Genomic DNA, 26850 nt, shown 5'->3' with positions numbered 1-26850 from the left:
GTAATGTAAACAGAGCTGGGATTTCAATAGTCTGTCTGCCTCTGGAGAGCACCATTCGGCTCTAAGATGAACAATATTTGGTCAAACCAGTGTTAACAAAGCTTTTAGATTTTTAACCTTTAGGATCAATCTATAGACAAATCGCAGGAAAGTTAACTCTGGTTACAAGTCAGGATATAAATCTGATGTGAGGAAAGATAGAATTGTCAATAGTTGGGAGATTAAAGAGAGGGAGAAGAAACTGAAAGACGGATGGGGTAGTACAGTCCTTGTCTGATAAAATGAGAGAAAGGAGAAGAGAGCTTGTGTTTGATAACTCCAGACACGGAGATTTAAAGTGCTGTTTAATGTTCAGAGATGACCACTCTTGTCACTCTATTGGGTGGAATATAGAGCGGAAGTGAGTAGCAGATACGAGTGTTAAGTCTACATCTAAACAGCAACAAGTTGATACAAAATGCATAAGGCTGATACATAAATAAAATGATCAAGATAAGCAAATTATTGAGAAATAAACCCTACCTATCAGAGAGACAAAATTAGAAATCGTGGTTTCTTCAAAGGTAGGCAACTGCGTTGTTACATACATCATCAGCTCTTTTGTGCTAATTTATATTTAAATGTATTATTTGTACATATTAGTTCGATAAGCCAGAGAAACAGAATGCACCTCATCAACATCAGTGGGTTGGTTTCAGGAGAACATCATCATCCGTTACAAGAAATGAAATGTGGCTAATTTGGAGTCCATTGATAGGATAGCTTTGATCCTACTTACTTTGTTAATTTGTTTTGATTTTATAACGGAATAAAAACATAAGGATCTTATACCTAGTTTGACGTATGAATGTTTCAAGATCTCATTGGAATAAAAAATATGCTAAGTCAACTCGAAGAGGCCAAACCTTTTTTTTTTTTTTTTGGCTATCATTTTATCACTCAAGTTTGAAAAATACCGCTGCACTGTAAGGGGTTAAGCTGCTTTGGGACCAACTCCTTCCTCAGGGCTTGGTTGAATTTCCTCTCTTCTGTGAAGCCATTCCTCAATCTTCTAGGCAGAATTAATGATGGTTTCCATTGGGTCTCACTGCACACTGTACATGTATTAATCACAACTCATGTCTGTCTTTATAGCGTTGTTTACGCAGATGTTTGGTTACGATTCCTAGACTAGAAGTGCTCATGGGTGAGGCCTGTCGCCTATTCATCTGTATCTAGCGCCCAGCTCACAACCGATCACTTGCAAGGAGCCTAGCAAATGTTTGCTGAATCAGTGGGTAGTAGCAGCAGTTACATTCTCTTGGCTTTCAGAATCCCCGTCAAAGGTTAGCCATCAAATTGAAAAAGCACGAGGAACTTTATCCACCATAGTTTAAAAGCCCTTTATTTTATTTTTTTTTAAAGGTTTTTTTTTCTCATTTATTTATTTTTGGGACAGAGAGAGACACAGCATGAACGGGGGAGGGGCAGAGAGAGAGGGAGACACAGATACGGAAACAGGCTCCAGGCTCTGAGCCATCAGCCCAGAGCCTGATGCGGGGCTCGAACTCCCGGACCGCGAGATCGTGACCTGGCTGAAGTCGGACGCTTAACCGACTGCGCCACCCAGGCGCCCCTAAAAGCCTTTTAGAAACAGGAAAACATCCAGATGAACGTTAAGTCTTACAATTCGATTTATGGCACTTGAAGGGCATCATAAAAGGGGTTGTCTTAAACTCCTCTTGAATATCTGCACCCCTGTGGAGATAAGGTAACGGTGTCGTTATACTCAGGTATAGTAAATATTGGTACCGTGGCAGAATATCCTAGCGTATGGTGACATACCATAGTTACTTACACGCGATTGACTTTGTTAAGATAACTTGGCAACGCTGAGACTTTGGCTGCTACGGGAAGGGAGCTTAACATCTTTCCTAGCCCCATTCTCACCTCGTGTACGGTTTATCCTTCGTCCAGGTGCAAGTGAATTTGGCTTATTGGTACATTTACTTAAGAAAGGAGACAGCAAAGCTGCCATAGTAGAAAACAAAGGGGTGAAATTGTGGAATTTTTCTGAGAAGGCCAGATTCAAAGGAGGAATTAGTGAATTTATGGAGCAACATGTTCCCATGGGTTTTCATTGGTGGGATTGCCATTCACTGCCTCCTCTGGTCCCACACCCCTAGCGCATCGCCAGTGCCATCAGCCATTCATGAGTTCATTCAGCGGGACACCAAATATAAGCCACCAATTAGGATCAACGTGTTGCTTGCTCTAGGCACCGTGGTTGAGGTTGATTCAGAACTAAGACGTGACCCCGATAAGCTAGAGTTAGAGCTTCATGCAATTGGTCTCCTGACCGACCAGCCTATGTTACTTGAACTTTTACAACCGGGCTCTGACAAAAGGGAACATGTCTCTTTCTATTGATTATGATTTTTTTCAAGGGAACTAAGTAACTCACAGGCAGGTTAAACAAAGGCATGAAACCTCCTTGGGAGCCATTAAAGCTGGCTTCGTTGCTTTATTCTCAAGGAAAAAAACTTACTGTGACCTCAAGTATAGTACTTCCTCAAAGGATGGTATCGAAAAGAGGGGCCACTTAACCCTACACACTATTTGAACATCTCATTTTATTCCCACTCCTGGAACAGAAAAAGTTGACATCTTTAAAGAATGAGGAATAAGGGGCGCCTGGAGCCCGACTGGGTGGCACAGTCGGTTAAGCGTCCGACTTCAGCTCAGGTCACAATCTCGCGGTCCGTGAGTTCGAGCCCCGCGTCGGGCTCTGGGCTGATGGCTCGGAGCCTGGAGCCTGTTTCCGATTCTGTGTCTCCCTCTCCCTCTGCCCCTCCCCCGTTCATGCTCTGTCTCTCTCTGTCCCAAAAATAAATAAACGTTGAAAAAAAAATTAAAAAAAAAAAAGAATGAGGAATAAGCCTTTTTTTCTTAAATCTACTTTTTAAGCTTGGACTTTCTAGAGAGTGGACTAGTTGGAGACATCAACACGTGAAAAAATAAGGTTCATTCAGCTCCTTCTGGACGTTAGTTTTCACAGAAGTTGCTTCAAAACATTCTTAAAGATCCGCATTTGGCATTTATGGAAACTTCTTACTCTCTAAATGATGTTTATGGAAGTGAAGTATAACTTCTCCTCGGCAGGTGGCAAACAAGAGTATCTGAAGAATACTAAGAATTCCTTGGAGTTTATTCCCTTTCATCTGTCCTCTCCATTAGCCTGTTTTCTTTAAGCTACCAGTGCTTTTTATAAGTTATTAGAAGTCTCATTTGAAATGTAGGTATCAAATATGGGCAAAACTAAATATTCTCCATTCCCCTAAACTAAGGCCAGGTATGATAACCTTGAGATATCCCCACTTGGTGCCTATGGGAATGTATCACTCCTAGAGCCCTGCGCCGATGTGTACAACCACGGCCCTCTCCAGAAATGGTGCCGTATTTAGACTTTGTATAGCAACACCTTTGTGTGAGCTCTGGGGAGCGCATTATTGACCCAATACACGTGTTCCATGTTTCACCAGGCCTGGTCATAAGATAGGGTCTCCGTTGTAAAGAAGTAGACCTTCATCCCTTACTCCGAATTGACAAAGCCAATTCTTCCCTCAAGTCCCTCCTGCTACTCCGGGAAAAACTCAGAGGATTCCTGGAGCTTCCCTGTGTGCTGGCGAACATTCCTCTTCTAGCATTCCTGTCTTTTGCCATTTCAACTGGTAACTGCCTAGGCTCCGGACTGCTGTCCTGAAGGCCCCTGTTCCCCTGCGAGGGTCTGGCCTCAAGTCACTGTGTGTCTTCTCAGGCTGGGGACCGGGAGCACCAGCAGTCACCTCACTGAGAGAAGGAGAGGAAGGAGGCGGCAGGGTCCCTGATTCTCCTCCAGGTTGGGCACAGGACCAAGCTAACGTCAGCGATGCGACTCTTTATTTTTTTCACTTAGGAGTCCAGAGGAACTTGCTGGATGCTTTACGTGCCTGAGAATTAGTTGAGTGAAAGAAGAGACGAGAGGAAGCTTACAGAAGAGAGAGGACCAAAGGATTGACCTTCAGAACAGGAGAGACTATGACTCCACATACAAGGTAAGGCCATTGTTGGAGTTGTTTACCAACCGTGGTAAAACAGTTGTTTAACCATGGCACCAGACTGCTTGATCCAATGGGCCGGAAAACTCGAGGTCCCTGGAATAGCTGAAACCCCCAGTGGAAGTTTCCAAAAGGTGAGACTCAGCCAATATGCCATTTTCAGGCTGAGAATTGAAGCGTTTGTATGAGGTAAGGGAAGCATTGGGTTGGAGAACACTGCTCACCTTTGTGTCGGCCGATCTATCTAGTAACAGCGAAATCTTCAAAGTTACTCTATTGGGTAACGTGGAGGCTTGGCTAAGGAGGAACAAACTTCTGCCCCTCAAGTTACAATTTTAGTTAAAGTAGTCCTTTTCTGGCTGGGCCTCAACTTTCTTGTTTAGGTAGTTTCACTGCTTTTCCGGAAGGACAGTGCCCACTTAGCTGTTCCTTTTCATAGAGAAGAGCACACAGCCCCCAAATGTGTCTCTTGACCTGTAAGTCCACTGGTCCTTCCTATTTGGCCTGACTGCCACGGATGGATGGCTTCAGTGGGCTTCAAGTCCCAGTGTGCTACAAGGGAAACCTAAGAATTATTTACCGAATTGATCGCTTACTAGTTTGGTATTAGATAAGTTGTTTAACCTTTCTGAACTTACTCTTTTCATGTATGATAGAGATGACGAGGCCTACTTTGCAAGGTCGTTATAAAGCTTCACCAGGGTAATATACAGTTAGCCCTCGTTATTCGCAGTTCTGTATTTGTGAATTTGCCTAGTGGGTAAATTTTATTTGTAACCCATAAGCGATACTTACATTTCTTTTGTAATCGTTTCACAGGAATGCAGGGTGGCAAAAAGTTCGAGTCCCTCAAAGCACACATTCCCGACTGAGGTCAAATAGGACAATCCTCTGCCTTCTAGTGTCAGCTCTCAGACTAAATAAGTGTCCTTTTTAAAAAAAAAAATCTATTTACTGCACGTATTTTGCATCTTTGTTCTTTTTGGGGGTGATTTCACTGTTTAAAACGGCCTGCAAGCATAGGGCTAAAACTATTGTTTCTAACCGCAAGAAGGCTGTGGCGTGCCTTATGGAAAAAATATGTGTTCTGGCTGTTAGTTCCACGTTAATGAATCAGCAATGTATATTGCATAAGGTGTCCTTAAACAGAAACACACACCAAAAGGTTACGTATTAGTTGATGAAAACGCTGTGACCAGACAATCACAGGACCTTAACCCTGTGTCTCCCCTAAGCGCCAAGGCCTCGTTTTCGCGAATTCAGCGTTTATGGTGATTTTAGAGAATGTGACCACCATGCATAAGCAAGAATTGTCCATACTCTAAATGCCTGGTACTTAGTTGGGGCTAAACATATACTTGTTCCTTTGACTTCCCATGCATACGAGTAAAATGATGAATTTTCTTTGAGGGGCAGAGGTAGCTTCTTCTTTAACCTCCTTTCCTTAGGGTGTTTCCTTGAAAGCTTACTAGGGCCGATAAGATGGCCTGACCTCTTCATTTTACAGTGAAAAGTCAGAAGCCTTCTGATCCTTGACACTGCACCCATACCGCCACGATTAAATTTCTCACGGGGTATAGAGGAGACCATCACAAAGTGAATCCCTTAATCTCTCAAGGAGACAGGAGAAGATTGAATGAGTCTTCTATTTCACTGTAGAAACTTGTATAAAATTCTGTCTGAACGTGGTGGATACTTTTGAGCTTCCTTTCATGCACATCAACCTGGTAGTAATAAACTGTGCTCCTTCTCTTTTCTATATTGATACAAGGGGTAGGATTAATTTTATTTCCCTGACATATGTTTCGGTTTTATTTGGGGAAGGCGGTTCTTTTCAAGTGGCTTGGGCTTGTTTGTATCTGTCAATTACCAAGTGGCTTTTTGGCTTTGCTAGTGCGCTGTTCAAATTATTCTAATGCCCTTATTGAGTTAAAGTGGCCGTGCTTGTGGGTGCTCCGTGAATCACTTTTGCTGCTGAATCATGAAGCACCTCAGGTTTTCCGGTATTTCTTTGTCTACTTAGAAACCAGGAAAATGGATATGCAGGTATTTTATAAGGTACCAGATGATCCTAATTGTTGACTGAGGATGTTGCAGGCGTGGGAAGAAAGATGACTTAGACTAAATTTCATGGCATGATTCTCAGTTATTGGTTCCAGCTATGAGCCAGATATCTGATTTTTCTAGGAGATCCATAACACCAATAATTTAAGGCAGAAAACAATTGAGGGCTCCATTGACCCGTCTTGTTGGCTGTTTTGAGGAACCTATGTCACCAAAGAAAGATGTAGGTAATGCTTGATTTTATGCTCATTGATCTGTTTCCCCCGCCCCATGCTTTTCTCTTCCTGCAGATGTTCAGAGTAGTGTCTGAGTCAGTGACTCATCCTACTTCTTCTAGGGCAAGACTTCCCACACATCGTGTGTGTGTGTGGGGGGGGGGGAGGTGGAGGCTGTGCTGTGCATGGTCGGGTGTGAAGCAGCAGACATCGTCAAATATCCCCTGGGGTGAAGAGTGGGGGGTGCGGAGGGAGTGGGGGAGGGCAGGATTGCCCCCATGGGGAAGCACTGCTTTAGAGAGAGCAAGTACATTCCGTGCCAAGCAGGGGTTTCTAGTGCTTCTGGTCTCTGAGCCTCCAGGCCAAGCCGCAGAAACTCGTCGGTACCTGCCACTAAGGGTGCCCCCCTGATTGTCCTAAGAAGAAACGTGGCTGCCACACAAAGAAGGTTCTTCTCAGTAGTTGGTTGGGCTGCCCCCGATTTGCCAGCATCTCAGGAACACCATAAGCTTTGGTGCCTTGGTTTTCCTGTCCGGAGGAGGAAGAAAACACGGCCCCGCCCAGAAGCTTCGCTTTGTTTTGCTCTTAGCTTCCTTTTTCCTTCATAGAGGGCAACAGGCATAGCAGCTTCTTGAACGTAAAGTACAACCTGATCATCCGAACTTTATGCTTTCTCAGTTCTTGAGAGCTCCTGACCATAAAAGTCAGAAACTTCCCTTTTTCAATAGTTCCTTCCTCAGGACCTTTGTCCAACCAAGCTGACTAAGCGGCTTACTGCAGAGAGTCCGAAGGGCATGAGCGCGGGCCCAGTTCAAACCTGGCTCTGCCATTCACCTTTGGATGACTTTGAATGATTCAGTTTAACCTCTGGGTGCCTTAGATTTCTTCTTTACAAAATGCTGTTAATAATATTACCACCCTTAAATCGTTATTGTGAATCGTAAATGAGTTAATACGCTCACAGCACTTGGAACAGTGATGTGAGGAACCTCTGTGTTTCGGCGTTGATGGACGTGCCTTTCTGCCTTTATTTGCTTTCTGACTCTACGGGAGCTATTTTTACGGCTCTAACTTGCGCATAACCGAGAGTAACACAGCCATCTCTTGTCCACACGCATGAAAATATCCTGTCGTCAATGCTACAGTGACCTAGCTTCTTTTATTTCAGTGTTTCCCTAAGTAAGGACCTTGGGGAGCTGACATCTTGACCATTCTTCCTTTCGGTGTCTATGTAATAAATTGAGTGTACAAAGCGTTCATGTTTCTTTACCGGTCGAATCTGTCAGGCCTGGTCTGACTTTCCAAAGTCTATCTGCTTGTCACCGTGGCTCTTGACACCATGGGGTATTATTTTGGTTAATAGACTGCCATCTCTTAACTATCCTTTTCAGCGTTTTCTGCCGCAGGATTTGTGATTGAGTGTTAGTGGCAACCTGAAACTGAACGCACGAACGTCTATGGCCTCCCAGCCCGTATTAGCTAACTACCACTGCAAAACACACTCCCCCAAAACTTGGCAGCTTAAAAACAACACACATTTATTATCTCAAAGGTGATGTGGGCCACGAATTCACGCATAGCTTAGACGGCTACCTCTTCTGACTCTGAGAGTCTTACAACACTGCGGTCAAGGTATGGACCAAGGCTAAGGTCTCATAGATTCAGCAGTGGGGAAAGATCACTCACGTGGTGATTTTCAGGATTCAGTCCTTCAAGGGCCGTTCGACTGAGCCATCTCAGAAGCCTGCCTGTCACACAGACAAACGCGAACCAGATCTGATGGGGCAGATAAAATAACCACGACCCCAAACTCCCCTATGCTTTACAAAACAGAGGTACAAATGAGGTAGCATCATCAGTGTGCCCAAATATCGCCGGATTGTAGTCTCTACCTGCTACCACGATGTTCAGCCTTTCCCTCAAAGTTAACTTTGTTTATTAAAAAAAAAAAAACACACACTCTTTTTAAGTTTCTTTGTTTTGAGAGAGAGAGAGAGAGAGAGTGAGCGAGCATGCACGAGCATGAATGCATGGGGGAGAGGCAGAGAGAGAGGAAAGAGAGAATCTCAAGCAGGCTCCAGGCTGTCAGCGCAGAGCCCAAGCCGGGGCTCGATCTTAGGAACCGTGAGATCATGACCTGAGCCGAAATCAAGAGTTGGACGCTTAACCGACTGACCCACCCTGGGGCCCCAACTTTGTTTATTTCCGAGAGTCCACAAAAGTAGCTCATATAGTCTCGTGCATCAGCCCATCCTGGTCTTTGATTACAGCTTTTAAGAACTGCGGCCAGGCACTGACATTATTACCAGTACTCTCTCGCAGAAGTATTCCCCGAGATGGAGTTTCTTTCAGTCCTCATTGCACTCCCAAAGCCATCTACAAGGCAAATACTTGACAAAATACTCCCCACCTGCCCTGCTCACAACTTAGATACCTGAATGGTGCTGCTTATTTCCAGCGTTTCTGCTGTGTAGAGCCCCTCGATTTGGTCAACCCCCCTCGTTCAGGTCAGTGTGTGGAATGGGTATAACAGCATCCTCACTGCCTTTTGATCTCTCTCCTGTCCACTTCCAGATGCTCAAAACTTCCTCATAGGTTCCCTTACCATTTCCCATCTGTCTTAATACCTAAAGGCAGCTCTAAATGTTTAACAACTGGCTCTTTAGGGGAAAATGCCCTGATTTGGAGCATTTGCCAATGGGATAAATCCATTGGCATAATGGATTTATCCCATAAATCCATGGGATAAATGCTCCCACCATGGATGATTACGAATGACCAACGTGACATCAGTGAACCTGGAGTTGGGAGGATATGTGCGCAATCAGCTCTCGGCAAGCCAACGTAAGCTGGCTCTAACGTACTGTTGTTTGGAGGGCCAGTGGCCCTCAGACATGATATGTATCTGAGCCTGGATTAGCTACAACCTCAATACCTCCTCCACACTGATATTCACCTCCATCTGGTAAGGCATGGGATTAAACCACTTTACTGATAATAGCCACGACCATGAAACTCTTGTGCATCTCTTTCACGGAAGTTGCTTCGGCAGCAAACCGGGACTAGACCTCAGTATCCGCAGGGAAAAGTCTGAAGTACTCAAAGAGATCCCTAAAGTTATAGCCCCTTTAAGATCCTGTTTCCCAAGATCCCCATGGCTCCAGGTTATTTCACAGACGGGGGGGGGGGGGGGCTTGTTCCTCTGGGTCTTTGATCTTTCCATTCTGTATTCCCTCGTGTTGGCCCCGCCTGAAGGACTGAGTTTCTACCAAGGTTCTTTTTCCTTGATTCTAGCCAGGACCCCATTTTACTGTTAAAGGACACAACTGCCCCACATAAATTGATCCAGTTTCTTTTTTTGAGACTTAGTTTTGCCCCCTTGACTCTGAATATCATCATGGACTCAAAGCTTCTTGACACACAAAGCTAGTAGAGATTTTGGAAAGATCCAGGCAGATAGGCCCTCTGATTCCATAGAAATGTGACCTTGGGTCAATCACTTGACCTTCCTGAGTCTCAGTATGTCTGTATGTTTAGTGGAGATAAGAATACCTTCTTCCTAGATTTGTTACGGGGTTATAAACTAGAGGATGGATATAACGTTCCAGATGCAGAATAGGTGCTTAACAAAAATATCTCCAAATACCCCATTATTGCTTTGATTGATTGCCTACGCATGTTCTTTCTCACTCCCCATCTTTAGGCCCAAATGGGTCTTGACACGTGGATACAAGGTAGGGGGTGCGTTGTGTGGGGCTGAGTTGACTTCTCTTGGGCGGAGGGTCAGAGCGGGCACTCAGTGGAGCACACAAGCAGGAGAGAGTTATTACCCTTGTAAGGAGGCTCGAGGCCTGGTGCCACATTTATTTTGTTGCTTATAATTTTTGTATTAATTTTTGGAAATAAAAAAGTATAACCTGTTCATCTTAAGAATAGAAAAATATCCGGTCATGTGTTTTCTTTTTTTTTCCCCCTCATTTTTAAAATTTAAATTTTAGTTAACATCCGGTGCAATATCGGTTTCAGGAGTAGAATTCAGTGATTCATCTCTTACATACAACACCCGGTGCTCATCCCAAGCATCCTCCTTAATGCCCGTCACGCATCTCCTACCCACCTCCCTCCATCAACCCATGGTTTGTTCTCTATCATCAAGAGTCTCTTGTGGTTTGTGTCCCTCTTTTCTCTCCCCCCCCTTCCCATATGTTCATCTGTTTTGTTTCTTAAATTCCACACGTGAGTGAAATCATCTTGTAGTTGTCTTTTCTGATTGACGTGTTTCGCTTAGAATAATACATTCTAGCTCTATCCACATCATTGCAAATGGCAAGATTTCATTCTTTTTGGTGGGTGAGTAATATTCCCCCCCCCCCCCCCCACATCTTCTTTATACACTCATCAGTCAATGGACATTGGGACTCTCTCCATAGTTTGGCTATTGTTGATAGTGCTGCTGTAAACATTGGGGTGCGTGTATCCCTTCGGATCTGTATCTTTGTATCCTTTGGGTAAAAGGCTAATAGTGCACTTGCTGGATTTTAGGGTAGATCTATTTTTCGCTTTTTGAGGAACCTCCATACTGTTCTCCAGAGTGGCTGCACCAGTTTGCATTCCCACCAACGGTGCAAGAAAGTTCCCCTTTCTCCGCATCCTCACCAACACCTGTTGTTTCTTGTGTCCAGTCATGTATTTTAAAAAGCTAATTATCCACTTTCTCCCTGCCTTTCCTATTCTTTTGTTGAAAGCAATATGTTTGTCCTTCTGTAACTTATACATGCTACACAGACCTAAATGCACATAACAGGGTTTTCCTTGGTGCTTATTTTTATAAAATGGATCCCTAAGATATGTATTACTCTGCAACTTGTTTTGCTCACTTAATAATTCATCATGTGGACAGTATTTGCTTTTTTGTAGGCTCTCAACACCTAGTTACTAAAATATTCATTTGTTAAATAAGACCATGAAATTCTTTTGTTGTAGCAACTTTAATGAAATACAATTCACATACTATACAATTCACCCATTTAATGTGTTTAGAATTCAGTGGCTTTTAATACACTCATACATTCACAGAGTTGTACAACCGTCACCACAGTCAATTTTAGAACATTTTATCACTCCCCAAAGCAACATCATACCTTTAGCAATTGCCCTCCATTTCTCTCCACCACCCTCTACCCCCACCAGCCCCAGGCAACCACTAATCGACTTTCTGTCTCTAGAGACTTGCCTGTTCTACACACATCCTATGCATGGAATCATATAATATGTGTTCTTTTTTAACTGGCTTCCTTCACTTAGCATGTCTTCAAGGTTCATCCATACTGTAGCATGTATCGGGACTTTATTCCTTTTTATTGCTGACTCCTATTACATTGAATGGATATACTGCGTTCAGCAGTTGATGGATATTTGGATTGTTTCCACTTTTTGGCTATTATGAATATTGCTTCTGTGAACATTTGTGTTTATCATTTACTTTTTAACCCCCTGGTTTTCTGGTCCCCTGTTGACCTCTTTCGCGTTCCTTACCCCATGTCCCAGGAGTCCCTAATTTAGGGGTGTGTGCAGGTGATCAAGCTTCAGTTTTGTGGCAGGTGATGATAGCAGGCACTAATTTTAAAAACAGCCATTGGGGGGCGCCTGGGTGGCGCAGTCGGTTAAGCGTCCGACTTCAGCCAGGTCACGATCTCGCGGTCCGTGAGTTCGAGCCCCGCGTCGGGCTCTGGGCTGATGGCTCAGAACCTGGAGCCTGTTTCCGATTCTGTGTCTCCCTCTCTCTCTGACCCTCCCCCGTTCATGCTGTGTCTCTCTCTGTCCCAAAAATAAATAAACGTTGAAAAAAAAAATTAAAAAAAAAACCCAGCCATTGGTTTTTTTTTCTCCGACAAAAATAAATTCGGACCTCTCCCGACAACTTGGTTTCATGCTATAATCAGAAGATCTCCTGAGGGAAAATAATAACAATCGCCACTGTGTGTCTTCACTCCGGAAGACACATGTCAAATATCTGGCTGCTTGGCCCATCTGGATTTCTTATAGGCTTCTCTACAAAGCCTTTCCAAGATGGCACTCATCACAGTTCCTGACACTGTCCCCTCCACAAAGGCACTCTTACTCCTGCGTCCCCTGCATGTGTGGAAGGCACTGCCATACCTACGGTCACCTGACTCCGAAATCTGGTGAATGCCTTAGGCTTCTCTGTCAACCCATTCTGCATATATCAGTTACCCAAGGCATGTCGAGCTCTGAAATAGTTCTCTACTTCATCCTCTTCTCTTTATCCTCATGGCTACCGCATCAGCTCAGGCTTTCACAGGATCCCCTTGTGCACCGTGACCTCCTGAAACCCACACTGTTCCGCATTTCAGTATTGTCTTTGCCTACAGTGTCCCTCCCCTCTCGTGTGCTGGTTAGTGTTCAGTCAACTTTTAAGACTCGACTCAAATGTCACCTTGTCTCTAGCGTCTTCTTCTCCCTTTGCATTAAAGTCAAGTGAGTTTCCCTTCTCTGCTCCTTGGCACACCGTTTTGGCCTGTTCTAATGTAGTTACCGGTTTGTCTGTTTCTGCTTTCATTTGATTCTGAAATTCTTCTGTTTTTTGAATCACTGTAGCTCACACGTTATCAGCAGTAGACAAATAATATGTTTAATACATGACTGAATAATTAAACTCTTGTATGTAGAAAAAGAAAAATTTGGACGAATGATCAGTTTTTCAAATATATTGAAGAACCCCCCTCCTTATTAGATCTCAGCTGTTCATTTGTTACATGTCTCAAATCGAGGGGTACTTATCTAAATATGTAACTGTTTTCATCTATGCTTTCACCATCTGATTTGATAAATTTTAATGATTAAATTCTGAATAATTGGAGAGACTCCTTGGAATGTGCATAATAGGTCCATTAATAGTAATATCTAATTAAAGAATATTTTTAAATGAACAAAATAATAGAATAAATCCATTAAGTTCCCATTAAATCCCTCCATAAAAGTGAACACTTCGTGTTTGTTAAGGGCTCCTTAATGAAATATAATTAATCCAAGCACTTCAGAAATTAATATGAAACCCTCCGCACAGGGTCATGTCTTATAGAGGCGTAAGCCTGTTATGTGGCCCCAGCATCAGAGCTCATCAATTCCATAAGTTTATCACACAGAGACTCAATTTAATGCTTTGCTAAATATTAACGGAAAAATACCATTAGAGGTGTGTGCATTATTTGTTCATCTAAAGAGGTGACCTCTCTTCCTAGCCAAAAGAACTTCAGAATTAAAGTATGATCGCAGATTTTGAAATTTTCATATAGGAGAAAACAAAAACGGATAAGAAATAAATGAACAAGGAGGAGATACTAAATATTTAAATGTATATGGGGCATGTTTCCTGTAATTCTGTAGGAGTCAGAAAGAACAACGGACTTGGTCTGTTCTACGTAAGACAGCACTACGCCAAATACTAATGTGTTGCTTCTGAACCAGGAGAGCAAACTCCACTGCGTTCTGCACTCAGAAATTCCGTTGATGTGCCCGAAGAATTTTTAGAATTACGATAAACTCATAGCAGCTCCGGAAAGAGACTCGGGTACCATCATCAGATCAGACATCTTGAGGAGTATCTGAAAAATTTAAAAATACAGTTGGACTGATAGCGTGGAGGTGTAAACCCTGAAGTCCACCAGGCAGATGAGGAGACTTCACAGGAAAGTTCCATGCTGCAGAGGCCCCGGGGAGCGGGAGCAGAGAACACGTGACTGGGGGCGGACCCGGAAAGGAAGTAAAGGGTTGGAGTCTGTCACCATCCAGGTAGCCTTTCAGCCATGGTACCAAATGAGACCCTCTGTGCTGGTTTTTTTTCAAGGCAGCCACTCTTAGTAAAAATCTGCTCTGTGCTAGTTGTTTTATAACTCACTTTTGAATGATTCAGAATTGCTTCGGGGATTCAGTGGCAGAACTTACTGAAGGAAGGCACTCTGAAATTAATCCCCAATTACTTATACAAAGAGCATGTAATTCAGCAGAATATAGCTCTCCTGGTTTGAACGTAATGTGGAGTTTTTGTCTAATCTCCCTGCATCCAATAACCTCATCTCTCATCATTTCCAGGAAGGCTTCGTCCATGTGCGACATCGGGTGATGTCTGCTGAACAATTTCTCCTTTAAATACTATCATGTGATCTAATTTGTGTTAAAATCCTCAAGCTGATGCACTCCCTACCTTATTTCGTATAGGCTCTCTGGCCTGCGAGAGAAAGTAGATTTTTCTCTCCTCTCTGACACTTACCATAGCTGCATTAAGAGGAAAAGAGCAAAATCTGTTTGCTCTGAGACATGCTGTTTTGTGGATAATGAAAACAAATGAAGCATAACAGTTAATTTTGTTCTTTCTATCACAGATGGGGACTCCTGTTAAGGAAACCTCTCAATCAAATAGATTCCTTTATTTGCCACTGAAGGTGCAGAGAATTAGACGGCTAACCTGGTCACCCTCTCCGTTTTCATTTAGAGATAGATCAGCGAGGACAGTTTGTATTTGCTGCCCAACTTCCCTCATTCTCTGAGCTTTAAACATGTTGAATTCCGAGGTGTATAATCATCATTGCCTATTTTTAAACGACAAAAGCCAAGAAAATTATTTTTCTTTACGGTCCGTAAGATAGATATCAATGCAGATAAAACACGCAAAAACAAAAACAAAACCTAGAGACCTTCATGTCTTAAATGGCTTGTCTGTCCAAAGTTCCAAGGTCATGTTTTCTTTGTTTAACAAAAAAAGGTCAGCGCAAAAATGAATTGCAGCAAAGAGAAATACCAAGTAAATACAGCAGCAGGGAAGGGCAGGGATTGATGGAAAAGGCAGCGGAGAGGGGTGAGCTGAGTGTCTGCTGATCGGTTCTGAAATAGGAATTTCACCCTCAAACAGACTCTTCTAGAAATCATTATGAATCTGTTTTGCAAAAGCTTAAAAACAATGGCCTCCAAGCCAAAGTTAGATCCCTTTCAGTGACAGAATATTTTCGCTAAGATGACTGTCATTTAAAGAAATCGAAGTACAGTTGACAGACAAATGTTGCTGGTTTCAGTTGTGCAACGTAGTGATGTGACAACTCTGTGCTTGCCACAAGTGCTCCCTGGCAGTTTCTGAATGTCTTCCTCGTGAATCCTTTATCTTCTGAATGACACTGTATAGAGGAGAGATCCTGAGACTCAGAGAGGTCAAGTGACTGGTTCATATTACTAAACACGGACATTCTTCCATGTCTAGGTTTAGAGGTGCAGGATCATCATTGTCGACCATCAGTTTACCAGGACTCGTCCACCTTTTTTCCCTAGGAACATATTAGTGGTATGCAGAGATAATTATGCAACATTATCTTTATTTACGAAAATCAGATTACATAGCACATCATATTCAGCAATTGCTTATCTAATTTAACAACATACAGTGCTCATCCTCCCATGTCAGTGTGCGTGGCTCTGATCCATTGCTTTTATTTTATTTTATTTTATTTTATTTTATTTAAATTTTTTTTTCAACGTTTATTTATTTTTGGGACAGAGAGAGACAGAGCATGAACGGGGGAGGGGCAGAGAGAGAGGGAGACACAGAATCGGAAACAGGCTCCAGGCTCTGAGCCATCAGCCCAGAGCCTGACGCGGGGCTCGAACCCACGGACCACGAGATCGTGACCTGGCTGAAGTCGGACGCTTAACCGACTGCGCCACCCAGGCGCCCCTGATCCATTGCTTTTAAAGACTACATCATATTCACTTACATCGATGATTCCTGAAATGGGGAGTTGATTTTGCTCCCCAGGTGACAGCTGGCAGTGAGTGGAGAAAGTTTTGCCTGTCACAATTGGGCACAAGGTGCCGGGGGCATCAAAGGGGTGAAGGCTGGGGCGCTGTTCAGCATCCCGAGCACAGAACAGCTCCTACAACCAAGAACAATCTGGCTCAGATGTCAACAGCACTGAGGTTGAGAAGTCCTGAAATAGATGTACCACAATTCATTTAACACGTTCTCTACTGGTGGCCGTTGGGAGCGTTCCCAATTGTATCGACTACAGTAGCAGTGAATAGTCAATAGTTTCTACCTTTGTGCATTATTCCAAGTAGTACTTCTGGACAAATACCTAGACGGGTAATTTCTTAGTCCTAGATTATGCCGCTGGCTTAAACTAGTAAAGGTTGTATGAATTTACGTTTCTTCCAAGAGTATGTGAGGCTGTGTGGGCCCCCTTACCCCTCCTCCTCCGGTGGGCATTATCCACCTTTTAAAGTTCTGCCAGACCTTTTGACACATAGCTTTCTGCTTCTTTATTGTTATTTCAAGTTTATTGTTAGTGGCGTAGCCATCTTTTCAAATGTGTTTGGGCTTTGAGTTTTCTTCATTTGTGAATTGTCTGTGCACCTCCTTAATGCTTTTTCTCTTGAGTTGGCTACAAAATCTTTTTGGCTTGAAAAGCTTTGTCCCTTCTATGTATCACAAATATTTTTTCCTAATTTTTCATTTGCATTTTAACATTAATAATTTTTGGATATGTGAATGTATAGCATTTTTATAAATGCCAGTTTATTCTTCTTCAAATATTTCCTCTGGGAATTGGTCATATGTAGAAACGTTTTCCCCTCCCAAAGAATATGAAAATATACACCTGTGTTTCCTTCTACTCCCCTTCCAGTTCCTTTGGGGTCTGTTTGTCAGTTCATTTTCCATTTAATCCTTTACACCTAGCTGGAAATTTTTTCAGTGTGAATGTTAACCCACTGACTCTCCTAATACAGTCATCACGACTTCACAGGAACAAGCCAAGTGGAGATTCTCTTTGCAGAGAGTAAACTCCTAACCTTGCCATCTGTACTCCATTCCGGAACACCAGCCAAGTTTCTTCAAACCTCGCCCACAGGCAGGAATGAGGATACCCGACCCTGTTAAGTGTTAAGCTTGTTAAGCTAAAGAATTGACAAGATTTCACGTTAGTTTTATATTTCATGTGATTTGATTTATTCATGCTATTTCGTTTAGTTACATTTCATGTTTCTTTTTAATTTTTAATTGAAGCAGAGTTGATATATATACATTAGCTTCAGGTATACAGCATAGTGATTGGACAATTATATACTTAACAAGCTTTTCATCTCTGTAACTGACTCATTCTATATTGGAAGTTTGTATGTCATATTAATGTAATTTTGATTTTAACTTAATTTTTAATTTTAATTTTAATTTTACCTTCATATGGCACCTTTAAAGCAGGTTGTAGTATCCCCACTTTATGGATGAGGCACAGTTAAGGCTATCTGCTTGGCTGTTCATTTCTTGAGGATATCAAGTGTTGGGTTTTTTTTTTTTCCCCTCTCCAGTGCCAGGAACATATCATCTATTGGATAAATGCTTGGTTGGCCCAAGGGCACACTTTACTATGTAAAGGAGATGAGCAGGTTAATGGGATAGTGACACTTCTCATATCCACTTGATTTTGCTATAACTTAGCCCAAACATATCAGCCTTAAGAGAAATTATCTGCAAAATACAAGGTGGTTTTGTTCTCTTCCAGTTGATCTCTGTATTAACTATCCTTTCTCTCCATTTATGTATGTATACATTGAAGATAAATAATTTAAAATTGCCCCCAATTAAGGTGAGCATACGATATGGAGGTTTAAGGGTCAATAAATCAATGTTTCTGAGACATTTAGAGTCCGTCAGCTGACATGTTTCTTTGTTTTTAATGTTTATTTATTTTTGAGAGAGAGAGAGAGAAAGAGAGACAGAGTGCAAGCAGGGGAGGGGCAGAGAGAGAGGGAGACAGAATCCGAAGCAGGCTCCAGGCTCTGAGCTGTCCGCACAGAGCCCGACGCGGGGCTAGAACTCTAAACAAGGTATCTTGGTTAGAGAAGAGGAAAATGGGCTTTCTGTCCTGAGAGACAATACTAGTAATTTTGCCCCAAATCACGTCCGCTTCTCTTCAAGAAAGACTATTCCGTTCACTTGCAAGTGACTCGATATGATCCCCTGATCCAAACACCCCTCTTAATTAGCATGTTCCCAGAAAGCAAACTATTGTTTATTGACGGCCAGCCCCACCTCCGGGGAAGTTCATAGGTTATTTAAAAATACTTACAGCTGCTTTTCCCTGGAAGGACCAAGACGGGGACCACACTGCCCACGGCTATGGCAATGGACAGTGGTGCTGGTGTCCTTAAGAACAATCCTGTTCGCTTGGTCAAAACGATCGTGTGTCGAACCAGCAAGCACCACCGCCCGCAAAGTGTGGAGACATTTTCAGGAGCATATGCTCCTTTGAACTTGAGGTCGAGTGGCCAGGGCCTTGACTGGATAGGTGCTAACTTTGTGAGTGGTCAGCGCAACGGCCATTTTTTAAAAAAAGAATATCGTTCCGTGAGAAACTGCCAGAAGCGCCTCCAAACAGAAGCCTTTTTGTATTCATGGCTAGTTGCATCCATAACCACCAGACAAGAGATAAAAATTGATAAAACTACAGCCTTGGGGATGTAGCTTTATCCCCAAGGTCTCCTCAGAGCTCCAGCTTTATATAAATTTTCCATCACACTCTCAGCCAGCTGTTCAAAGTACAAGAATCTATTTCCCTGATGGGTAAGGAGTCTCAGGGTAGAAAACATATTCAGAACAAAATTACAGAATTGTGCTTCTTCCTCAATAAAAATTCATTTATTTCCTTGCTTTCACAGAACATCGATAGCTGAGTCGGAATAAGTTTCCAGTCTGGTGTCCTTAAGAAAACGAGGTCTCTGAGGCTGATGTGAGACCTACCCCAGGCCTCTTTTGGAGACCATCTTTCCCATGTCCATTGTTTCGGTCAGCAGTCTTGTCTTCTGGATCCTCCAGTCTCAAATCTTTCAAATTTGCCTTTTCTTTGGATTTACTGGTAAATTCACTGCCATCAGGAGGTTCTTCCCAGTTCCCAGTGTTAGTTTGCTGGCTTGTCTTTGCCCCTTACAGACTTTGCTCTGATCCCTGATCTTGGTCTGAGCTTCGCCCTGGATGGCAGGAGAGGAGAAGGGCGGGTGAAAATGGTTGAAGTTGAGGCAGGGCACGTCACTTAGAAGCTGGGTTTGAGGTGCTTACGTTTTCAAGCAAGAGAAAATTCCAGCCCAAGCTGGCAGAGAAAGGAGATTTACTAGTTATCGTAGCTTGACGTTAATAATCAACAGTTTACAAAACAATACCACTCGTATTCACTTTCTCCTCAAAGAGTCCTCTCAGGCCTGCTTGGCGATCCCCAAGATTTCAACTGAAAAAGTGCAGTTCCCAGGGCGGGTTGCCAGTGACCACGGGGCCACTAGGTGGCGCAATGAGATGCAGATGGAGGCCCAGGATCTGCGGATCCACACGCCTTGCCACTCCCAGGGTTGTTTGGAGTGAGGACTGAAGTGCTACGGGATGAGCAGAAAATGCGGAATAAGAGGGGAGGGAGAGAGGAAGACCCTGGCGCATTTCAATTAAGGGCAACTTTTATAGAACTGGGTAAAACACACACACACACACACACACACACACACACACACACACACACACCAACGGAAGAGAAATCCCTGAGAGCAGAGGAGGGGGGTGGCGGGGGAAGGTTGCTGTGGGGTTCTGGCTTTCCAGAGCAGGAATGGCTCTTGGAGGGAAGGGAGATGGTGCTCAGAGGGGAGAATGTTACCGGAGGCCCAACCCCTCCCCCCTTCACCGGCTGATCTCGGACTGGTCCTACAGCATCCGAGACTCTGTGCCAACGTGCTCCCTACACCACTGGGTCCTATTTCCCAACATGGACAAGGGTCTCTGTGGACTCCAGGGCAAGAATACGGTGTCATATTTGCAAAGACAACTGCCTGAAGTCACACAAACCATTTTCAGAGCCCAGGGGCTCTGGTCTTACCTCTCATAATAGAAAACACGTTTATTGAGAAGCAAAGAACCCAAGTGAGAAAGGGCAGAAGAGGGTCACCCTTTACGCTGAATTGTCGAAAACAGGTTTGGGTAGTCTCCTGAACTTTCCTGGGGCTGCCTTCACTGCTGAGAACAGCTTTCCGTTTCCAAGTTGTATTTTTCTTGAAAGGCAGAAACCACAACCAAAACCCTTCCTCCCAGAGTTTCAGTCAAAAGGTAGCCAACGTCGGGTCGAGTCAGTTCTGCTTCTGTTTTGGCTGCCCGTTGATACAGTTTGTGGTCAGATGCTAGATCATCGTGCGGATCTCACGGCTACAGAGAGGTTGTGGGAAGAAGGAATAGAAAGAACTGAGACGGGGTTGTGTAATCCACCCCCATGAGACAACGTGACTCTTAGGTGAATGGTGTGGCATAGTTGGTGAAAACCCTTTCCAAAATGACCTTTTCCCCACTCCCTTGTGCTGTGCGGCTTCCCGAAACTGAGCCAGAAGGCTTGCTGAGAAAGGGCAAGCCTTGACAGCTCTTTTGGAGAGTGATTACCTGGGGAAGCATGCAGACCCCTGGTGCAGGGCTTGGAAGGCACGGAGGACAGGGGAAATCGCGACAACAACAAATCCTGAGGGCTGACAGCTCCACGAGTGTGTGCGCGGTGTGTGTGTGTGTGTGTGTGTGTGTGCGCGCGCGCGCTTGGCGTGCATAGGGGCGACTTTCTTAATCTCTACCTTACCACGTGATGAAAGCTGGCAATCCAGAGGAGTCAGAGCCACAAACTATAATTTCAGCTTAAAAGGACGCCACTCTTAGGGCAGGAAAATGTCTCAGGGACCCTAGCACGTGGATGTACGTTAATATGCGTGTATCTCCCATCTGCAAGTCCGTAGGCAGACCTTAGCGTGGACATCTCGACTTAGTTTTTAATGTATCTGCGATGTGGGTTTGATGAAGGCAAGTATTTCAGAAGTATTACCTGAGAGGAATGTTTATATAGTTGTCTCACTGAAACTTACAAGTCTGATCAACAGAAAACCTATAAAAGGCTGATAGGTCCCCATATACGGTTTTGAGGAGCCGTTGGAAAAGATTTCCAATTTTTTTAAAAATTATATCCGGTCCTAGGACTATAACACTTTATGTTAGTGGTTGCCATCTTAGTTTTCACATTTTGAAATGAAGCTAGCGGGTCCAGAGAGACTGAGAGTCTTTCGTTGCGGCAAAAATATATGATCCCCTATCTGTGACTAACTGTGGGACTCGCTTTGCTAGAGCAAACTGTTTTTCTCATTTAGGGTGATTTTTTTTTTTCAAATTTCAGGAGAAGATTACCACATAAGATGCTAAAGGATTAAACAAAAAGCTATGTCTTTTGGCTTTCTTTAAGTATAGCTTTGCAGACTGTGATTCTTTCCAATTCATTTCTATAAAAGGCCATTTCTATAAAAGGCCGGAGCACAGGTAGGAGGGAGGAGGTCACACTGAGAGGCCCCAAGGGGCAGAAGTCATGACCATGTCTTGCCTTTCACATTAGCCGAGCCCAGAATGACCTGGCACTTGGAAGACTTCCTCATTTGGCCCTCTATTAATTACAGAAGGGAGGGCATTACCATGGGATGGTTACTTCTTTCCTGTTCTGTTTTTCTGTGGAGGCCTTCTGTTTTGTTTCTCAGCTCCTTCTTTGACTCTGTCATTATTGAGCATTAGTTTTCCTTCCTCCACCTTCTGGGATCCTTTATCTCCAACTTCTGTTACAGTGTATCAGTCAGATACTGTCATGATAATGCTTACTAACAAACCACCCCCAAACTCAGTGGCTTTAAGTAGTAATCATTCTAGTGCTCACAGGTCTGTGGTTTGGGTGCATCTGGACTGGGCTTCGCTGGTGTCTGGGCTCCCAGTTCTGAGATCTAGGTTCCAGACTTCAGGTTCGAGGATCCAGGTTGAATCCAGTTCTGTCTGGCATGCCTCTCATCTTCTGTGGACTAGCGGTTACCCAGGGCATGTGACGAACCCAACCCGTCTCATTCAGGGACCCAAGATGAAGGAGCAGTATCTATGTGGGGCATGTACTTCTCATGACAGGGCACCAGACTGAAAAAGACAGCTTGATAGAGCAAACATACGTCAAGCCTCTGGTTGTAGCATGTCCACTCACATCCTATTGTCCAAAGCAAGTTGCACAGTGAAACCCAAACTCGGCCGGGGGGTGGGGGCAGAGACGTCACTGTCCGTCAAGAAGATCTGGTGAGGAAGTGGGTATCTAATGTCCCCTTAGATGAGCGAAGACCCGGGGACAAAGAATTCATTGTTCTACAGACGGGAAGTATCGCCGCGTGCTGACATTGTTTGGCTGCCTCTAACTATTTAACGTGGACTGGTGAACTTGAAGACAGAGCCCACTTCTTGCTCGCCTCTTAACTTCTGTCTCTGGTATAAGACTTGCATTTCTCGGAAGTACTGAGGAAATTCTTCCGGAAATAAATGGCTCGATGAATTCTTTTGGAACAAAAAAATAAATAAGGATGCGAAGAGTGCTCTCAAAGCTCCACTTAGAGAAGAAGAAGGAATAGCAAGAAACACCTGTCCCTTTTTGTTGGTGACTCTTCCAGGGCTTTCCCCCTTTCTCCTCTGTTCATCCTCATTCTTTTTGGCAACTGTTAAGCCTTCTTGGTTCCGGAGCTCCTGGTTCCTCTGGCAAAAGCTCATCAAGGCAGGCAGAGTCCTTCCTTTGATTTTCATCTGCCTATATTTCCCAACACCTGTGTGGACACTCGCTGTTTTTGTTGTCATAAACAGAGCAGCAGCGTTCCCCAGGAAAACGCATTTTTAGCGTTTGATGAAACTTCTTAAAATTAGACGGGCCCCTAAACTAAGATGCGATCGTCTTGAGGCTTTCTGTTCCCTCATGAATCTGACGAGAAATTGAAATTCAGGCGTTCTGCTTTCCTCTGTGATCCCGGGCCTCCAAACACCTTGACTCTATGCCAAAATAACAACTAGATGTCCCCCTTGATAGGATGTGTATTGGGGTTCTGCCACAAAGGAGGTCAGTCAAATGAAAGTAACAGTTCTTGTGCAGCACCTACTTTTTCTTTCCATAAAGTATTCAAAGACTGATGAAGGACATTTATCTTGTGGAGTCTTAACTCTGTCTGAGAAGAAACACTGTCAGTGCCCCACATATCCCCTGGGCATTCAATATTCTTGTATCACCTGCGGTAGGTATAGAACAACGGGTCCTCAAGTGTCCACGTCCTGGTTCCCGGAACCTGGGAGAGAGAACTGGAGAGAGTAGGGAGGGTCGGAAGCAGGGCAGGAGACGCGGTGACGGAAACAGAGGCTGAAGACGTTGTGCTGTTGGTTTTGAAGGCGGAAGAAGAGGCCACAAGCCAAGGAACCCAGGTGGCTTCTAGAAGCGGGAAAAGGCAAAGAAATGGATTCTTCCCTGGAGTTTCCCGGAAGACTGAAGCCCTGCCAACAGATTTTAGCCTTCTGATCTTCAAAATTATAAGATGCTAAATCTGTTATTTTAAGCTACTAAGTTTGTGACAAGAGGAGACTAATATACCCCCCAAAGGCATTCTCCTCAGATACTAAATTCTCTAGAAGGCTGAGGACTTTTTCGGGCTCTGGAAGCAGATTTGTTCGTGCACTGGGCCAGCCATGTGTGCCAAGCAGTGGAGCCTCTAAGAACACCCTCAGCCGTTGACTCATAAAATGAACACACTAGCTTCCTTGCCCCTCAGGTGGGACAGTTCTCAGACATGTTCTAGATCTTCTCCAGCAGTCTCACGCTGGAGTGACACCGCTGTGCCCATAGCAGTCATGTACCCAGTGACCACGTCGGCTTCGTCCCCTTTCCTGTCTCATCCGTCCAGGGTTTGCTTCCCTAATGTAGTGCGTGTCTCAGGGCCAGCTTACTGGGGTCCACAGCCTAAGACACCCACACGCGTGCCTGGAGAGTCACTGGGGTGGGGAGGAAAGCATGGCTGGGAAGAGGCTTGCTATGACAGCTCTGAGAACCCCGAGCGTGGTAGAGTTGGGGCCCTCTCTGGTAGGGATGAAGGGGTTTCATTAAAAAAAAAAAATCTTCCCAGTGTTTTTTAGGAGAAGATGGAGCAAGTTGGTATCTGTAAAAATGTTAACAAGTAGGAAGCCATAGAATGATAATAGAAGATTAATTGGAGTGCTTGAGAAGGAAATAACTTATTTTAAAATGTGCTCATTCATCTTACGATAGTAACGTATCCCATAAGATTTTCTGTGAGCCTTTGAAAATCAAAACACCACGCCTAGGTATTGTTTTCTTCATAGGCCAATTGGAGAACCAAAGATTATTCCAAGCTAAGTGATATAAATAGGCAAAAATAACCGTAATGTTCTGGCTTTTGTGAAAATCACTGTGTGAGGGAACGAAATGGAGAGGTTCATATCTAAGTTGGCCTGTTAATAATAGCTTAGGGTTCACAGCCATTGCCAGCTCTTATCTCAGGCAATCCAAGCACTACATTCAAAAGTACAATTCCCATTGTGTGAGTCCTTTAACACCCATGACACAGGACTGCTAATGCTACAGAGCACGGGCTGAGGAACCTTCCAGCATCACTCGGAAAAAGCAACCTTAGCCACCATTTTTTCGACTACTTCTTATCAGCAAAATCAGTCGGCAGCTTTGCTCTTAGCCGTAGAATTGCTGTTGTTATGAGGGATTTTTCCTATTTTCCAAACGTTTCAGAATGAGGCTCATTGCTTCCTTGGGGGTTAGAATACTTTAGCTAGGAAATGTCAATAGTTTGACATTGATTGATTGATTGATTGTCAAATTGGTTTCCATACAACACCCAGCTCATCCCAACAGGTGCCCTCCTCAATGCCCATCACCCACTTTCCCCTCCCTCACACCCCCCCATCAACCCTCAGTTTTTAAGAGTCTCTTATGGTTTGGCTCCCTCCCTCTCTAACCTCCCTTTTGTTAAGTTTCTCAGGATCCACATAAAAGTGAAAACATATGGTATCTGTCTTTCTCTGTATGGCTTATTTCACTTAGCCTAACACTCTCCAGTTCCATCCACATTGCTACAAAGGGCCATGTTTCATTCTTTCTCATTGCCATGTAGTATTCCATTGTATATACAAACCACAACTTCTTTTGACATTTAAATATTAAATGACCAAAACCTGATCATTTTTAAGCTTAAGAAAGTAATGCTTCTATTATTGCAGTTGACAGCCCATCTAGAAATATCTCTTGTATATAGGAACAGTAGATATTTTTTTTACTGATGCAGTTCTCATAATGAAAACGATATGAGAAGGGTACTCTTGTCCTGTTCATTTTATAGACAAAGACATTGACCATCACAATAGTAAGTAATTCATCATAAATCATGCAGCAAACCTGGCAGAGCCAATATTCAAATCCCCCTCCTCCCCCCACCCCCCACAAAGTCTGTTTTAAATGGCTGATTTAAATATTTGAGAACCTTTTTCTACAGGTTGCTTCTAGGACTTAGAAACTAATAATGAGAACTCTCAACAGAAGTTATTTTAATATTCACTATAGAGAAAATGTACATTTATGTAGATAAATCAGAAAAATATGATCACTCCTTTACAGTGAAAAATATTATTTTTTTTTTACAGAGATAAGTATTTTTCCTTTTGTTGATTTGGATCTCTTTTAAAAGAAAGAAAACAGTAAAAATAGAATTAAATCTCTTTAGGGGCACCTGGGCGGCTCAGTCAGTTGGGCATCTGACTCTTGGTTTCGACTCGGATCATTAACCGCGATCTCACGGTTCATGGGTTTGAGCCCCGCATCGGGCTCTGTGCTGACAGTGCGGGCCCTGCTTGGGATTCTCTCCCTCTCTCCCTGCCCTGCCCCTGGTTGTGCTCTCTCACTCTCTCTCTAAATACGCTTAAAAAAAGAATTAAATCTCCTTCCCTCTCTCCTATCCTTTTAACCTCCTCCTTTTCCCTGAAGATGGGGTATTTGACTCCTATAAACGATTGTATGCTTTTACTTCCATGTGTAGAACCTTAACATAATGCATTGCTGTGAATGCTTTAAAATGTACACTGTGTTTTATTTACACAATGAAGTCTTTTAATGTAGTTAAAATGAATACATTTAATATTTCTTTGAAATATACTTGAAAAACATAGTATTACATAAAGAAAATATGTTAAAAGAGAACCTTTCTAGTCTTTTCTCATTCCTGCATAAATGCACAGAGAATAAGTGGCCCTTTAAAACCAGGAACATGGCTGTGCTTTAAAACTGGGGAAATGTCCTCATGTTGCTCTAAGGAAAAATTTCAGAATCCTTGGCATGAGTTGCACAGACCCCTCCCTACTTGGTTTTACCTTGTTTTCCAGTTTTTGTATCTCTTTCTACCTCCTCTCTCAATCACCAGGTTCCATCTGTCCTGTGGACTCTCCAGGCTTCTCACTGTCTCCTTCCCCGCCCAGCGCCCCCCAAATCTGGCCAATTCCTACAATCCTTTTAGTCTGACCTCTAAATGGCTTTTCCTTGCAGAGGTCCCCTCAGACCTGCAGATCTCCCTACCTC

At 43.5% G+C, this 26850-nt stretch overlaps 1 long non-coding RNA gene across 2 annotated transcripts in view; it reads left to right on the top strand.

Annotated features, from left to right (window-relative positions):
- LOC123383411 overlaps positions 1–26850 on the top strand; it is a 222419-nt gene that overhangs the window by 24226 nt on the left and 171343 nt on the right. For both annotated transcript variants that reach the window (XR_006593118.1, XR_006593116.1), the window contains exon 2: positions 3935–4073. This is a non-coding gene — a long non-coding RNA (uncharacterized LOC123383411). The remainder of the gene's footprint in view (positions 1–3934; positions 4074–26850) is intronic.

This window comes from Felis catus, chromosome X (assembly GCF_018350175.1).
Source record: "Felis catus isolate Fca126 chromosome X, F.catus_Fca126_mat1.0, whole genome shotgun sequence".
NCBI lineage: Eukaryota > Metazoa > Chordata > Mammalia > Carnivora > Felidae > Felis > Felis catus.
This window is presented reverse-complemented; position numbering and strand designations above follow the sequence as displayed.